We start from the raw sequence: 6152 nt of genomic DNA, 5'->3' as shown, positions 1-6152 counted from the left end.
AAAAAATCCCCATCAAAATCCGTCAGTTTAAAACCTCTTTGGGCTAGGGGGCAGTATTTTGACGTCCGGATGAAAAGCGTGCCCAAAGTAAACTGCCTGTTACTCAGGCCCAGAAGCTAGGATATGCATAGAAAACTCTAAAGTTCCTAAAACTGTTAAAATAATGTATGTGAGTATAACAGAACTGAAATGACAGGCGAAAGCCCAAGGACAAACCATTCCCCCGCCCCCCCAAAAAATTCAGCCTACCTCTGATTTCAATGGCTGGCACTTTTATTATAAGGCGAAACCCTCTCAATTTGCAGTTCCTAGGGCTTCCACTAGATGTCAACAGTCTTTTGAAAGAGTTTCAGGCTGGTTTAAAGAAACATTTGCCAGAAATTGTAGTTTTTCTAGGTGGCTCCCATGTTGGCTGTAGTGTTTCCAAGCGCGTCAATGAGAGCACGTTCTTTGGTCATTTCCTCCGGTAAAGACAATAACGATTCGCCATCTTAAATTTTATCGATTATTTACGTATTAGGGTACCTAAGGTTTGATTATAAACATTGTTTGACTTGTTTGGATAAGTTTATTAGTAACGTTTGGGATTCATTTTGTATGCATTTTGATGGAGGGAAATCGGTGGATTATTGACTGAAACGCACCAGCTAAACTGAGTTATGGATATAAAGAAGGACTTTATTGAACAAAAGGACCATTTGTAATGTAACTGGGACCTTTGGAGTGCCAACAGAAGAAGATCTTCAAAGGTAAGGCATATATTAGATCGCTATTTCTGACTCGTGTCGCAACTGCCTGGTTGAAATATGGGTTTCATGTTTTTGTATGCGGGGCGCTGTCCTCAGAAAATCGCATGGTTTGCTTTTGCTGTAAAGCCTTTTTGAAATCTGACACGGTGGCTGGATTAACAAGAAGTTAAGCTTTATTTTGATGTATTACACTTGTATTTATATGAATGTTAAATATTTATATTTCTGTCGTTTGAATTTGGCGCTCTGCAATTTCACCGGATGTTGTCAAATCGATCCCGCTAAAGGGATTTGATGCATAAGAAGTTTTAAGCTAGAGATATTTGCATGTCTCAATCTACACATCCTCCGGTGTTGCCCTTCCGCATCTGCGGTGGAAGGTGGCCGAGCTCCAGCTGTGTTTGTCAGACCATGAGATATCCTGAAAATCAGTTCTCACACGAAAAACGTCTGTAGCATCCGAACGGTTTGGCCTACTAACTCTATGGAAAGATGACTCACAAACACAATGGTGTTCTCCGTTTTGCTTTACGACCCACACAAGAGTCTTTGAGAATCGTCTGAAGGTAACCCATACAAATGAATTGAAGTATAAAAGTAGTTTTGTGCCAACAAAAATAAGGGGTTAAATATGTGTCCCAAAAAATATTTATATTTCCTAAGCTTTCTTACATCTCGTAGATATAGGACAGATCACTTCAAAACAACGATGTTATAAAATGATGGTATATAAAAAAAAACTAGAGAAACTAGAGTAACATAACACGCAGAAACAACAAACCCTCTTCATCATGTATGGATGACAAATTAGAATGACTGGTCCCCTGTCATCCCCTGGGGTTTCCCCAAATCTACTTTAGTCTCATTAGAAGTGTGGATGAACCAGCCCTGGCAGTAGGCGGATTCAAACCGACGCTTTTTGTTCATTTCAGCCTTCATGTAGAAGACAAACGGCTGGATCTCATCATTATCGTTCCTGATGCTTTTCAGTCTGTTTGTCACAACACTGAAAGGACGTGTACAGGTTAAAGCTTTCAAAAACGTATTCCTTATGATGTATTTTTTGACTGTCTTTTTTTTAACCATTTATGAATGTTATTCAATGTGTTTCTTTGGGCTATAATAGTAAAGGCCAAATTCAATATTTATCAAATATACCTAAAGAAGTCCTAAAATTCAAAATCAAATAGCTAAAATGATCCATGGTATGACCAACAATTCCATATGTTAGTTTAGTAGCTCTTGGATGAAATGGTGTGTTAGGGTAAACCCAGGAATGATCCTGGATAAAGTAAGATACATCTGGGTGAGAACTCAAGGTAATAAATGTCAGTATGTATTTAAAAATTATTACTATGTATTTTGCGTGCTAGACCCATGGTAAATATCCCTTTATTATACTTTTTAGAAATTATTTTATGACCTGAACCTAAACACATGCAAATGATGTAAATACCAAATGCAAATATACCCGAAGCACTCGCCAAAATATAGTGCCATCTGTATGTCTCATTGAACTGAAAAAGTGAAAATACACCTGAAGATCTCGCCAAACTTGTAAAATATATATTTTTTAAATCTGTTAAAAAAACATGGGAGCCTCTAATTCTAAAGAGCAGGCTGTTGAGACTGAAGACAAATGGTCCCCGGACTACCAAGTAGCTCAGAGTTGTAGGAGTTCTCTCAAGATGAGTAAATGGAGTACTTTCCTAAATCACAAGTTCACGGACACCATCTGGCCAAAGGGTGGTTCCCTGGACTGAGCAAGAATCAAACGCTGCCACAAAAAGTCATTTGAAATGAAACACGGTCGGGACCGTGACCAATGCCTCCTGACATTAACATTATTTTCCAGTTTGGCTAATTTGAAACACCTGACTTCGGTGGTTGAATCTCAAACACAACATGCAAAAACTAGATGAGGAACTGGAGTCACAAAGATCTCAGACGGTCGTATGGGGGCGCCACTCATACTCCTTCTCTATCTTGCACACATATAGTATCATGGAACGACGCATGTGTCCAAGGAGAGATGTTAGGAATGTGTAGGAAAGAATGGCATTGTCCCAATTTGCAAAAACAATTGTTAAAAACAGTCAGATCTGAAACAATATGAAAGCAGCCACTCCAGTTACTGGGATGAGAACCAGATCACTACCATGGGAACCCTTTGGAAAGCTTCAAATCAATGTCATCTATTTACCACCAGGTAAAGGGTCAAAATATAGTTTGGTTGTATTAGATACCTTCTTCAAGTGGGTTGAAGTCGCCCCCACTAGGAAGAATGATGCTACCACCGAAGCTAAAACCCTGTTGAAACTATATTCCCAGATGGGGAGTGCCTGAGCACGTGGAAAGAGACCAGGGCCCGGAATTTATGATTGACAACTCCTGTGAGTTTGATGTGTGATTGATAACCAAACATCAGTGGTGGAAAAAGTACCCAACCTTAATAGAAAATGACTTAATAGTAAAAGTGAGTCACCCTGTAAAATACTACAGTAAAAGTATTTGGTTTTAAATATATTTAAGTATGAGAAGGAAACGGAATTGCTAAAATATACTTAAGTATCAAAAGTATGAATAATTTAAAATTCCTTTATAGTAAGCAAACCTTTCTCCTGTGAGTTTGATGTGTGATTGATAACCAAACAGAGGACATGTCTTTCTCCTGTGAGTTTGATGTATGTAATAAAGGGTGGTTTGCAGTTACTCTTGTCAGAAAGGAAAGGCAAACCTTTGCAATTTGATGATCGGGGGGGGGTGACTGCCAACTTGACCTTTGAGCATAAGTGTTCCCGCCTCATCAATCAGACAGACCGCTCAGGGTCTGTAGGATGATAGTGCCACTGTCTTGGGGAGGGACAGATGTGGTAAAAATGTGGTATGCTAAAACTGTTAACACCCCTATTCTCTTCAGTTGTGGCGCTGCATGTGATCGTGGTATGACACGGACAATTATAAAACTGGGTGGTTCCAGCCCTGAATGCTGATGGTGGGGAGGGGGTATATGGCCAATATACCACGGCTAAAGGCTGTTCTTAGCATGACCATTCGCAGAGTGCCTGGATACAGTCATTAGCCGTGGTATATTGGCTATATCCAACAAACCCTGAGGTGCCTTACTGCTATTATAAACGGCTTACTAAAGTAATTAGAACAGTAAAAATAAATGTTTTGTCAAATCCATGGTATACGGTCTGTTTACGCTGCTGTGCGTTTTTGTTGCCGATCTTACTTTGATACCTGACGGTTTTTTACTTTTTCATTACCGTATATTTTTACTTTTTCCCTCACTCAACTTTTTTCATTCAACTTTTTCACCCCGGAGGTTTTATCTGGACATGGTTCGTCAGGACTTCAAACAGCCGAAGCTAAGTAACATTAACATGATGCCTTCTAATTGCAGTCGTTGTACTTATAATATACAGGAGAACGATCGCCTTACGGCAAGGATAGCTGTGCTGCAAGCCCAGCTTCAGACGCGATCGTTAGGCAAGGGTAATTTCAGTGTAGGAAAGGATGAAACAGCGTCTGTGCCACCAGTAAGTACAGATAGTAACGTTAGTATAAACCCCCTCGCACGGTCCCCGCAGCCGGACATCTTTCTCATGGCTTCTGGAGGGAAACGCTGTAGGAATGCTCAACCGGTGTCGCTTATTCAGCCGACAGAAACTTTCAACCGGTTCTCCCCATTAAGCGAGTCGGAGTCGGAGGCCGAGACTTCTCTGGTCTCTACTCCTCCCGTTGTGGGGTCTGAGACGCCGACGGCTCCCACCATTAGCTCTGACAAATTGAAAACCCTAGTCATTGGCGACTCCATTACCCGCAGTATTAGACTTAAAACTAATCATCCAGCGATCATACACTGTTTACCAGGGGGCAGGGCTACCGACGTTAAGGCTAATCTAAAGACGGTGCTGGCTAAAGCTAAAACTGGCGAGTGTAGAGAGTATAGAGATATTGTTATCCACGTCGGCACCAACGATGTTAGGATGAAACAGTCAGAGGTCACCAAGCGCAACATAGCTTCAGCGTGTAAATCAGCTAGAAAGATGTGTCGGCATCGATTAATTGTCTCTGGCCCCCTCCCAGTTAGGGGGAGTGATGAGCTCTACAGCAGAGTCTCACAACTCAATCGCTGGTTGAAAACTGTTTTCTGCCCCTCCCAAAAGATAGAATTTGTAGATAATTGGCCCTCTTTCTGGGACTCACCCACAAACAGGACCAAGCCTGGCCTGTTGAGGAGTGACGGACTCCATCCTAGCTGGAGGGGTGCTCTCATCTTATCTACGAACATAGACAGGGCTCTAACTCCTCTAGCTCCACAATGAAATAGGGTGCAGGCCAGGCAGCAGGCTGTTAGCCAGCCTGCCAGCTTAGTGGAGTCTGCCACTAGCACAGTCAGTGTAGTCAGCTCAGCTTTCCCCATTGAGACCGTGTCTGTGCCTCGATCTAGGTTGGGCAAAATTAAAAATGGCGGTGTTCGCTTTAGCAATCTCACTAGTATAAAGACCTCCTCCATTCCTGCCATTATTGAAAGAGATTGTGATACCTCACATCTCAAAATTGGGTTACTTAATGTTAGATCCCTCACTTCCAAGGCAGTTATAGTCAATGAACTAATCACTGATAATAATCTTGATGTGATTGGCCTGACTGAAACATGGCTTAAGCCTGATGAATTTACTGTGTTAAATGAGGCCTCACCCCCAGGTTACATTAGTGACCATACCCCCCGTGCATCCGGCAAAGGCGGAGGTGTTGCTAACATTTACGATAGCAAATTTCAATTTACAAAAAAAAAAAACAACAATGACGTTTTCGTCTTTTGAGCTTCTAGTCATGAAATCTATGCAGCCTACTCACTCACTTTTTATAGCTACTGTTTATAGGCCTCCTGGGCCATATGCAGTGTTCCTCACTGAGTTCCCTGAATTCCTATCGGATCTTGTAGTCATAGCAGATAATATTCTAATTTTTGGTGACTTTAACATTCACATGGAAAAGTCCACAGACCCACTCCAAAAGGCTTTCGGAGCCATCATCGACTCAGTGGGTTTTGTCCAACATGTCTCTGGACCTACTCACTGCCACAGTCATACTCTGGACCTAGTTTTGTCCCATGGAATAAATGTTGTGGATCTAAATGTTTTTCCTCATAATCCTGGACTATCGGACCACCATTTTATTACGTTTGCAATTGCAACAAATAATCTGCTCAGACCCCAACCAAGGAGCATTAAAAGTCGTGCTATAAATTCTCAGACAACCCAAAGATTCCTTGATGCCCTTCCAGACTGCCTCTGCCTACCCAAGGACGTCAGAGGACAAAAATCAGTTAACCACCTAACCGAGGAACTCAATTTAACCTTGCGCAATACCCTAGATGCAGTTGCACCC

The 6152-nt window shown here is 41.7% G+C and overlaps 1 protein-coding gene across 1 annotated transcript in view; it reads right to left on the bottom strand.

Moving 5' to 3' along the window:
- Positions 1-6152, bottom strand: part of LOC100169857 (uncharacterized) — a 37046-nt gene that overhangs the window by 1146 nt on the left and 29748 nt on the right. The gene's annotated exons all lie outside the window — the stretch shown is intronic.

The sequence above is a fragment of the Salmo salar genome, chromosome 16, assembly GCF_965601325.2.
Source record: "Salmo salar chromosome 16, fSalSal1, whole genome shotgun sequence".
NCBI lineage: Eukaryota > Metazoa > Chordata > Actinopteri > Salmoniformes > Salmonidae > Salmo > Salmo salar.
Note: the sequence above shows the minus strand (reverse complement) of the source record. Positions and strands in the feature narration are given on the sequence as shown.